Raw genomic sequence first — 12,752 nt, 5'->3', positions numbered from 1 at the left:
AAACGCTTTAAACGAAATGCATAACAAAATGGAAACCACCACGGCTCGGATTGAAGAGGCAGAGGAGAGAATAGGTGAACTAGAAGATAAAGTTATGGAAAAAGAGGAAGCTGAGAAAAAGAGATAAAAAAATCCAGGAGTATGAGGGGAAAATTAGAGAACTAAGTGATACACTAAAAAGAAATAATATACGCATCATTGGTATCCCAGAGGAGGAAGAGAGAGGGAAAGGTGCTGAAGGGGTACTTGAAGAAATAATAGCTGAGAACTTCCCTGAACTGGGGAAGGAAAAAGGCATTGAAATCCAAGAGGCACAGAGAACTCCCTTCAGACGTAACTTGAATCGATCTTCTGCACGACATATCATAGTGAAACTGGCAAAATACAAGGATAAAGAGAAAATTCTGAAAGCAGCAAGGGATAAACGTGCCCTCACATATAAAGGGAGACCTATAAGACTCGTGACTGATCTCTCTTTTGAAACTTGGCAGGCCAGAAAGAATTGGCACGAGATTTTCAGGGTGCTAGACAGAAAAAATATGCAGCCGAGAATCCTTTATCCAGCAAGTCTGTCATTTAGAATAGAAGGAGAGATAAAGGTCTTCCCAAACAAACAAAAACTGAAGGAATTTGTCACCACTAAACCAGCCCTACAAGAGATCCTAAGGGGGACCCTGTGAGACAAAGTACCAGAGACATCACTACAAGCATAAAACATACAGACATCACAATGACTCTAAACCCATATCTTTCTATAATAACACTGAATGTAAATGGACTAAATGCGCCAACCAAAAGACATAGGGTATCAGAATGGATAAAAAAACAAGACCCATCTATTTGCTGTCTACAAGAGACTCATTTTAGACCTGAGGACACCTTTAGATTGAGAGTGAGGGGATGGAGAACTATTTATCATGCTACTGGAAGCCAAAAGAAAGCTGGAGTAGCCATCCTTCTATCAGACAAACTAGACTTTAAATTAAAGGCTGTAACAAGAGATGAAGAAGGACATTATATAATAGTGACAGGGTCTATCCATCAGGAAGAGCTAACAATTATAAATGTCTATGCGCCGAATACCAGAGTGCCCAAATATATAAAACAATTACTCATAAACATAAGCAACCTTATTGATAAGAATGTGGTAATTGCAGGGGACTTTAACACCCCACTTACAGAAATGGATAGATCAACTAGACACACGGTCAATAAAGAAACAAGGGCCCTGAATGAGACATTGGATCAGATGGACTTGACAGATATATTTAGAACTCTGCATCCCAAAGCAACAGAATATACTTTCTTCTCGAGTGCACATGGAACATTCTCCAAGATAGATCATATACTGGGTCACAAAACAGCCCTTCATAAGTTTACAAGAATTGAAATCATACCATGCATACTTTCAGACCACAATGCTATGAAGCTTGAAATCAACCACAGAAAAACGTCTGGAAAACCTCCAAAAGCATGGAGGTTAAAGAACACCCTACTAACGAATGAGTGGGTCAACCAGGCAATTAGAGAAGAAATTAAAAAATATATGGAAACAAACGAAAATGAAAATACAACAATCCAAACGCTTTGGGACGCAGCGAAGGCAGTCCTGAGAGGAAAAGACATTGCAATCCAGGCCTATCTCAAGAAACAAGAAAAATCCCAAATACAAAATCTAACAGCACACCTAAAGGAACTAGAAGCAGAACAGCAAAGGCAGCCTAAACCCAGCAGAAGAAGAGAAATAATAAAGATCAGAGCAGAAATAAACAATATAGAATCTAAAAAAACTGTAGAGCAGATCAACGAAACCAAGAGTTGGTTTTTTGAAAAACTAAACAAAATTGACAAACCTCTAGCCAGGCTTCTCAAAAAGAAAAGGGAGATGACCCAAATAGATAAAATCATGAATGAAAATGGAATGATTACAACCAATCCCTCAGAGATACAAACAATTATCAGGGAATACTATGAAAAATTATATGCCAACAAATTGGACAACCTGGAAGAAATGGACAAATTCCTGAACACCCACACTCTTCCAAAACTCAATCAGGAGGAAATAGAAAGCTTGAACAGACCCATCACCAGCGAAGAAATTGAATCGGTTATCAAAAATCTCCCAACAAATAAGAGTCCAGGACCAGATGGCTTCCCAGGGGAGTTCTACCAGACGTTTAAAGCAGAGATAATACCTATCCTTCTCAAGCTATTCCAAGAAATAGAAAGGGAAGGAAAACTTCCAGACTCATTCTATGAAGCCAGTATTACTTTGATTCCTAAACCAGACAGAGACCCAGTAAAAAAAGAGAACTACAGGCCAATATCCCTGATGAATATGGATGCAAAAATTCTCAATAAGATACTAGCAAATCGAATTCAACGGCATATAAAGGGAATTATTCACCATGATCAAGTGGGATTCATTCCTGGGATGCAGGGCTGGTTCAACATTTGCAAATCAATCAACGTGATACATCACATTAACAAAAAAAAAGAGAAAAAACATATGATCCTGTCAATCGATGCAGAAAAGGCCTTTGACAAAATCCAGCACCCTTTCTTAATAAAAACCCTTGAGAAAGTCGGGATAGAAGGAACATACTTAAAGATCATAAAAGCCATTTATGAAAAGCCCACAGCTAACATCATCCTCAACGGGGAAAAACTGAGAGCTTTTTCCCTGAGATCAGGAACACCACAGGGATGCCCACTCTCACCGCTGTTGTTTAACATAGTGCTGGAAGTTCTAGCATCAGCAATCAGACAACAAAAGGAAATCAAAGGCATCAAAATTGGCAAAGATGAAGTCAAGCTTTCGCTTTTTGCAGATGACATGATATTATACATGGAAAATCTGATAGACTCCACCAAAAGTCTACTAGAACTGATACATGAATTCAGCAAAGTTGCAGGATACAAAATCAATGTACAGAAATCAGTTGCATTCTTATACACTAACAATGAAGCAACAGAAAGACAAGTAAAGAAACTGATCCCATTCACAATTGCACCAAGAAGCATAAAATACCTAGGAATAAATCTAACCAAAGATGTAAAGGATCTGTATGCTGAAAACTATAGAAAGCTTATGAAGGTAATTGAAGAAGATTTAAAGAAATGGAAAGACATTCCCTGCTCATGGATTGGAAGAATAAATATTGTCAAAATGTCAATACTACCCAAAGCTATATACACATTCAATGCAATCCCTATCAAAATTGCACCAGCATTCTTCTCGAAACTAGAACAAGCAATCCTAAAATTCATATGGAACCACAAAAGGCCCCGAATAGCCAAAGTAATTTTGAAGAAGAAGACCAAAGCAGGAGGCATCACAATCCCAGACTTTAGCCTCTACTACAAAGCTGTCATCATCAAGACAGCATGGTACTGGCACAAAAACAGACACATAGACCAATGGAATAGAATAGAAACCCCAGAACTAGACCCACAAACGTATGGCCAACTCATCTTTGACAAAGCAGGAAAGAACATCCAATGGAAAAAAGACAGTCTCTTTAACAAATGGTGCTGGGAGAACTGGACAGCAACATGCAGAAGGTTGAAACTAGACCACTTTCTCACACCATTCACAAAAATAAACTCAAAATGGATAAAGGACCTGAATGTGAGACAGGAAACCATCCAAACCTTAGAGCAGAAAGCAGGAAAAGACCTCTCTGACCTCAGCCGTAGCAATCTCTTACGCGACACATCCCCAAAGGCAAGGGAATTAAAAGCAAAAGTGAATTACTGGGACCTTATGAAGATAAAAAGCTTCTGCACAGCAAAGGAAACAACCAACAAAACTAAAAGGCAACCAACGGAATGGGAAAAGATATTTGCAAATGACATATCGGACAAAGGGCTAGTATCCAAAATCTATAAAGAGCTCACCAAACTCCACACCCAAAAAGCAAATAACCCAGTGAAGAAATGGGCAGAAAACATGAATAGACACTTCTCTAAAGAAGACATCCGGATGGCCAACAGGCACATGAAAAGATGTTCAGCGTCGCTCCTTATCAGGGAAATACAAATCAAAACCACACTCAGGTATCACCTCACGCCAGTCAGAGTGGCCAAAATGAACAAATCAGGAGACTACAGATGCTGGAGAGGATGTGGAGAAACGGGAACCCTCTTGCACTGTTGGTGGGAATGCAAATTGGTGCAGCCGCTCTGGAAAGCAGTGTGGAGGTTCCTCAGAAAATTAAAAATAGACCTACCCTATGACCCAGCAATAGCACTGCTAGGAATTTATCCAAGGGACACAGGAGTACTGATGCATAGGGGCACTTGTACCCCAATGTTCATAGCAGCACTCTCAACAATAGCCAAATTATGGAAAGAGCCTAAATGTCCATCAACTGATGAATGGATAAAGAAATGGTGGTTTATATACACTATGGAATACTACGTGGCAATGAGAAAAAATGAAATATGGCCTTTTGTAGCAACGTGGATGGAACTGGAGAGTGTGATGCTAAGTGAAATAAGCCATACAGAGAAAGACAGATACCATATGGTTTCACTCTTATGTGGATCCTGAGAAACTTAACAGGAACCCATGGGGGAGGGGAAGGAAAAAAAAAAAAAAGAGATTAGAGTGGGAGAGAGCCAAAGCATAAGAGACTGTTGAGAACTGAGAGCAAACTGAGGGTTGATGGGGGGTGGGAGGGAGGAGAGGGTGGGTGATGGGTATTGAGGAGGGCACCTTTTGGGATGAGCACTGGGTGTTGTATGGAAACCAATTTGACAATAAATTTCATATATAAATAATAAAAAAAAGAATAAACACATTTACAACATTTCACAATGTGTAGAATATAAAACAAAATTATTCCACTTATGAAGAGAAGAATGTGTCCCCTTCTCAAGAGAAAAGACACTCATCAGAGAATGACCCCAGATGATTGAGATGTTGGAATGAGCAAATATTTCTTAACACTTTATTATAAATATACTCAATAAAATTAAATACTATTTTTGTAATAATGAATAAAGGAAAGTTAGCAAGTAGAAACTATATAAAAAACAATAAAATGAATTAAAAAACTAAAAAGAAAAGAAATTAAAATCATGCAGGATAAGACTAATTTCAGAAAAGACATGAAAAAAGAAAGAGTCAAAATCTGGAATGCAGATAAATAGAAATTATAGTCAAAAGAACATAGAAGGATATAAAGTCAAAGACTCAAGTCCTATAAAAAATAACCAATTTAATAACATATATGTGATTTGAATTCTAGAGGAAAGGAGTGAGAGAAAGACAGAAAAAGAAAATCAATTTGAAGCAATAATGGGTGAAAACTTCACAAATTTAGAAACATAAACTTACAAATTTAAATGCTTAGTGAAACCCAAACATAATAGTTGATCTGTTGAAAAACATACACACAAAGAAAATCTTGAAACATGCCAGATAAAAATGACTCATTACCTACACGATGGCTTGAAAAATTCATGACTTCTTATTAGAAACTATGGAGGTCAGATAACAATGGAAAAAAACACTAAAGTGTATGTAAAGGGAGCAGATATTATCATTTCAGTATCTAGTAAAATTAAAATAAAATATTACTATGCAATTTTTATTTGTAATATCTGAAGTACAGAAGTTTTTAAAGTTCTTTACTAAAGGATACCACAACCAAACTCATGCCTCCAGTGAGTATTCGGTAGTGGTGAATTGGGATGTGCTCATTTAACATTGATGTCATCCTCATGAGGGACCCTCCTCTATGCCCAGCCCTCCTAGATCAAGAAAGCAGATAAGCTGATGTCAGTGCCCAGAGCTAAACAAGAACCTACATTTATCATCAAAAAACTTTCCCTTTGCTGTGCTCTAGTGGCAATGAGAAGAGGAAGGGATCATCATTTAGCACTGCCAAACATAATTCAGATATCACCTCCTTATCAACCCTCTGCAGATAGCACTTGATAGCTGTTTGCTTTTTTTTCTTCTCAACTGCAACACTTTGGAGATATGTATGTGCCTGTGCTCATGTTTATGAATAAAGCATATCATGAGACTTAAATAACTATATGTTCAAATTCAATTTGATACCTATTAGGAAAATGACTGGGGAATTTATTTTCTCTCTCTAAACCTCATTTTCTCACCTATAAAAATGGGTGGTGATATTTACTCAATAGATGTTGTTGATACAAATTTAATGAATTAATGTCAAAGAGATATCTTTTTTCCTAGATTAGTTTACTTAACACAGGAGTTGGTGCAAATTGCATGTTCTGTCTGTATAAGTTTTTAGTCACTCATTTAGTGCCCAATCACATTTAAGGAACTTGTCATGTCAGTGAATGTACTTTGTTGGATATATGTTAACAGAATAAAATATAAATTTAGAATAAAGATATTCTATAATTGGATGAGGGAGCCATAACTTTTTCATTTAAACCTCTGGTTTAAGGCAGCTAATCTTGGAAAAAAGAAATGTGCTCTTTAAAACTCTTGAAGGTGTCACCATCTCACTTTATTTCAACTAAACAAATCAATAAGGGTTGTCAACCACTGTTCCTATTAAAATCATTCAAATTACAATTTACAAAGGCTCTTTTATATAGATCAAGATCACTTGTACATGGTCACCCAAGTAGCAAATAGGCTGAGAATCAGTTCTAGCAAGTCTAATTCTAGAGTCTTTATTCTTAACAACTGTATTTCCTTATTGCTTCTAGAGGAGATCCGATATTCTGGAGACTACAGTAATAGTTATTATAAGCCAGATGTTCAATTCTTACCTATGGGACCAATCCTGGTTGACTTCTGCAAGAAGAAGCTTTTACCAGGCCATATATTGGGGTTCCCTGAGTAATTTAGCTTGGCTGCTGCTCCTGTTATACATGGAACCATTACCCTTCCTGTGCTTACCCTGAGTTAAGCCCATGAAAGCACATTGGGGAAAGTATTAGAAACTTAGCAGATACATTCAGGTTATTCTTTGCCTCTGTGATGATTGTCAGGAATCAATGTAGGGATAGGGAGGAGAATTGATCTTACTTGAGGCTTTATTTTAAAATTTTTATTTGCTTATTTTTTTAAGATTTATTTTGAGCTTTATTTTCAGATGCAGAAATAGCTTTGCACTTACTGAAAACCAGAGGAGAGAGAGAACTCCTAAACACTGTGGATTAGCTTACCATTCTTTACCACATTTACCTATCTGGTAGTCTAGAAACTAAATGAATATCAGTTACTACCACCACCTCTGTAATCTGCTTCTGACAAACCTATATTCCAACACAAGGGCAGGATCTTCCAACATGACATATCAGAGCTTCTCTAAGGGCCCAGATTAACTGGAAATACCAAAAATACCTGATTATAGCTGACAATTTCAATATGTAGAGTAGGAGATAGTGTAGCATTTATCACAATGTGGATTGGAGACCAAATAACCAATTGGAGAATGGGTTGAAAAAGAAGTTTTTTATGAACTCTCTACCATGAAATTCTGATTCTAATTAAGAAAATCTGAAGTGGGGCCCAGGGTTCTGATTTTAAAATAAATTCCTTAGGTGTTTCTTACCCATGTATTTCAGGCCAAAATTTGAGAAACACTATTAAATGTAGGTGCATATAGGGGGTGCCTGGATGGCTTAGTCAGTTGAGCATCTGACTTTGGCTCGGGTCATGATCTCATGATTTGTGGGTTTGAGCCACATGTTGGCTTTGCAAAGACAGCTCAGAGCCTGCTTCAGATCCTCTCTCTCTCTTCCCCTCTCTAACTCATGCTCTTGCTCCCTCTAATAAATAAACATTAAAAAATTTTTTTTTTAATTTTTTTTTCAACGTTTATTTATTTTTGGGACAGAGAGAGACAGAGCATGAACGGGGGAGGGGCAGAGAGAGAGGGAGACACAGAATCGGAAACAGGCTCCAGGCTCTGAGCCATCAGCCCAGAGCCTGACGCGGGGCTCGAACTCACGGAGCGCGAGATCGTGACCTGGCTGAAGTCGGACGCTTAACCGACTGCGCCACCCAGGCGCCCCTAAAAATTTTTTTAATGTAGGTGTATTTATTATAGTATGTGTTCTGTGGGGTATGTTTGCATTTTAAAAATTACACAGAATATTGACATGAAAACATGTAAATTATTAAAATAGATGACACTGAAATCTTCTTAAGTTCTTTTTTGTAAGTATTTTCTAGTTGTAATCATATTTCAGGTCCTATTATCCTTTAAAGACAGTTTTTCATCAGATTTTTACCATTTAACTTTATGAGATCCAAATGAGGACATAGGGAAACAGATGCCCATGGTTGCCATGTGAAGTTGAAGTAATTGAGCATCAGCAATGTTGGAACTGCTTGTCTAAGCAAGTGATGCTGCTAATCAGAGCTCTAAGATTAGAACTAGAGTTTCATAGACTCCTACGGGAATGGGCCTGTCAATCACATGATGCCTAAAGAGACCACCCCTTCCCATCTCATACACACTTAAAACAGAGCATATTTCTCATGCCTGAAGACAAATCTAAGCCAGCCAAGTTTGGAGTAGACTTTTGTGAGCCTCCACATTGTTCTTTCTAGAGTGAAAAGCTCTTTTAAAGAAAACTAGAATTATTCCCTCTGTGGTTATTCCATCTGCCCCTACTGCAGCTGCAGTTTCCACCCTTCTGTTGGGCCACATTACCCTTTTGGGACACAGGGAGAGGATCTCATTACTTGAAGAGACCCCAGGAGTTTTGTACTTTAAACAACTCATTTACTCACATAACAGAAGAGCCCAGCCAAACAGAATGTACAGCTCAAGGTCATGCTGATGGTCAGTTAGAGATGGAGCGAACGGCAAGATGCACATCTCTTCCACCACCACAGTGGGATGGAAAGAGCCCATAAATGAAAGTCAAACAGACATGGCTTTGCATTTTGAATCTTCAACTTACTGCCTTCATGACCCCAGCGAGTCAGTTAACCCTTCTGAGCCTCAGTGTCTTTGTGAAATAAGCACAATAACAAATAACTCCTGGGGCAGATAACTGAATTTAAGATAATATTTGTGAACAGTGAGTGCTCTAAGATAGTAGGTTGCCTTTTTCAGATCATTTTTAGATTGAATCTTTACTTCTTTCATTGAATCTGACAGCAACGATGCTCCTGTTTACCAATGACACACTGTCGTTTTTAAGGTCCTTTGACATTTTTAAAGCAATGTCCCATTGACTGTAAATTTAGTTCTGAGCATCTCAAAGAACTGAGACGTAGTGCCCAATTGACCTTTCAGACTGCTAGCAAAGTAGCCGAGGTAGTGACACTCTGAAAGCAAGGACCTGGGAGGAAATTATACCTTATTTCCTGGTGATGAAGCTTAGCCAGCACCAAATCCAGCCTGGGCCCCTAAGTCCCACTTCTGTCCCCAAGGAGGCACCCATTACATTTTAAAGATCATGCATTCCCATCAAAGGAATCCAAGAGGAAGAAGACAGTGGTAATGAAAAAGATAGTGGTGATTCCAATATACACATTTTGACTGATACTCTCTTCTAAGAAATGAGTCTGTCTTACAAAAAAGCAAATGGGCCCTAGACAATCTTCTTAATATCATGTAGATAGGAATCTTTTGAAATGAACTATTAAATGAAAATAATATTACTTGAAATGATCAAGTAATCTTGATCTCTCTTGAATCTCTGGAAGGGAATGATTTATCTTTTAAAAATAATCACATATTTCACCGTTTATTTTTGTTTATTTGTGTATTTTATTTTTTATTCTGAGCAAATTAGAAAAGCTATGACTATGGTTAAATAGTTTACTCATTATCTCTCAAACTTTAAGGCTAGATGAAGCTGCAAAGTTATAGCAACTTTTCCAGAATTTAGAAGAGAAAACAGTTCAGGGACTAGTGAGGCCAATATGACCTTTTGCAATAGAAAAATGGAAAAAGTGCTGCTATCTGCTGTTCTCCAGCTTTGACTTTATTTCCTGAGTTGGGCATTCAGTTCAGGAAGGGAAAGTCAACAGCTATACGTACAATACCGACACCCGACATAGGGCAGAAATCCAAAGCAAGGGGCTTGCGCTGCTGCATATTCATGGATGCAAATCAGGCCCCATGGCTACTGTACTGGCTCTGAGATTTCCAATCTAGGTATTAACAGGGATTCCTGCAAGTTTCTATGAATATTAACCAGGAGGAGGTTGTCAAACGTGCAGTGAGTGTATGTCTAAACTTTTCCTCAAGCCTATTTGAAAAATGCAAGCTTCTGGTGAGAAGATGCTCTTTCCTCTTATTTAGCTTTTCTTTTCTTTTCTTTTTTTTTTTTTCTTTGTGATGTGGGGAATTACAGGGATTCATCCATAGAAGAAAACTGGGGATCCCTGGGCCATGAATTACTATAGAATTATCAGCAGCTCTGAGCACAAGTGCCATGAAAGTGGAGCCATGGCAATTACTATAGTATCTCCAGTTGTTAGCAGAGTTGGCTCCATGTGTTTGTTATCTGTTACTGCATAACAAATTTCCTCCAAGACATAGAGGCTTAAAACAAAAATATTTATCATCTTATACTTTCTATGGGTCAGAAATCTAGGTGTGGCTTAGCTTGGTCCTTTAGCTCTAGTGTTTGTTTGTTTCCTTGTTTATTTTCCAGTCAGTTCAAGGCTTAACTGAGAATGATCTACATCTACTTGGCAGGATTCAATTTCTCAGGAGCTGTTGGTCAGTGGCCTTACGGACCTCTCCATAGAACACTTTATAATATGGCAACATGTTTCATCAGAGTGAGCAAGTGAGAGGGGAAGGAAGAATGTGCCAGAGAGACAGTGCTAGGAAGATGAAAACCACATGATTTGGATGGTATACGGCTGTATTGATGGTCTGCAATTATCCAAACTCATCAAAGTCATGATTAAGTTTTTTAAAGGCTTATATGGGAACTCTCTGAACTATTTTTACAAATCTCTGTAAATTGAAAACTATTCTAAACTTAAAAAGTTTATTAAAATAATTAGTTAAAAAGGAGATTGTGTGGGGACTTTAAGACTAATGGTAAGAATTCTGGAAATCTGGCAATGACATTTTTCAATATCACTGGATCCTCATGTAATATTAGAGAGAAAAGCTAAGTAGCAAAACCAAAACTCATAGGTAACATTTATAGCCAAAGTAGGTGGTAAAGTTATACCACAAACTGCAAAATACAAGAGCTAATGATGAACATAATATATGACTAGTAATCATAAACATCTACTGGTGTCTGTGTGAAGAAGAAACATCAGAACTGCCATTAATACTAATACGAGACTAGAAGCACCCTAAAATATTCAACAGGTATTGACTGGAAAGAACAGAAGGTCTATTTAGGAACAGCATCTAAAAGTGGGAAGCGTGTCACTCTCTCTAATACTGATTGAGGGTAAGAAGCATGCCATAGAAAGTTCTAAAGGGCCTGTAGCCTCCTCAAAATCAACACAACAGGACTCGTAGGACTGGGCTCCCCATAGAGTGGAAATTCTTAGATCCAAAATTGGGCAGGTTAGGGACAATAGAAACAAAGGAAAGCAAAGGTCCAGAATGCAGTGAGACAGGTGAACAGATTCTGTTTCAGGACCTTGTGGAAAACACCCTCCCACACACACTTTTTTTATAACTTTTTATATTATTCTATAAATAATAATAGTAATAGAATTACTATTATAATAGTAAAAGGATATAGTAAAAGGAATTCTGGAATTGGAAGAGCTTTCCTAAACCAGGCTTGTTAAAACTCTGTAGAAAAAAAAACAAAACAAAACTAATCCTACATAAAAACAAGCAAAAGAAAGTATTTAGATCAAAGCTCGTACAAAGTTATTATAAGAAAAGAGAAAATATGGATTGGACTAAGGTACCTACTGATTTGTAGTTTAGAATTTAAAAATTTCAATATAACTTTATATTACTCTGTATGAATGTATATATGTATGGGTATCTCCTAGACTTATCCAATAAAAATAAAGAAGAACTCAGTAGCAATATGCATTCTAATCAACCATATTTTGACCTTGAAATAACACTCCTCCCTGAAAAACAAACAACAACAGATTCTTAGAGAAATGGCTTATTTCATGTCTAGGAAAGGGATGTTTAATTTTATTTTTTTAATGTTTATTTTTGATACAGCATGAGTGGGGGAGGGGCAGAGAGAGAGGGAGAGAGAATCTGAAACAGGCTTCAGGGTCTGAGCTGTCAAGCATTCATCCTGATGCAGGGCTTGAACCCACGAACTGTGAGACCGTGACCTGAGCTCAAGTCTGACGCGTAACCGACTGAGCCACCCAGACACCCCCGGATGTTCAATTTTAGATACTCTGGAATCTTTTCTTTTTTTTTCCTGATAGTGAAAAGGATTTCTGTTTATTTTTTGGATCCACTGCAAGGGGGATTTTATTTACAGATGTTCCTTCAAGGGGTTGGGGGTGTGTGTGGCAAAAGGATAAGGGAATATCTTTCTGGATACAAATAAGTATTTCAATCTTATTTTCCAAATCTCTGTCTTTTTATCAGAATTAGATTTTGTTGTTATTGATGTTGTTTTTTTGTTTTGTGGCACCAGGGTTCCATTAACCTAACTAAACCTGAAGGTGTAGCTGGGTGAATAAGAGTAGAGTCTGGTTTATGCTAAAGGCACTCTTTTAGTATTCTCCAATACATGCTTATTTACTATATCTCTATATGCTGCTTGATGAGGCAGGTAAGGTTGATGAAATAATTATAATAATAATAAATTATATAACTATT

Source organism: Puma concolor, chromosome D2 (assembly GCF_028749965.1).
Source record: "Puma concolor isolate L17-30 chromosome D2, mPumCon1.1.hap2, whole genome shotgun sequence".
Taxonomy (NCBI): domain Eukaryota; kingdom Metazoa; phylum Chordata; class Mammalia; order Carnivora; family Felidae; genus Puma; species Puma concolor.
Note: the sequence above shows the minus strand (reverse complement) of the source record.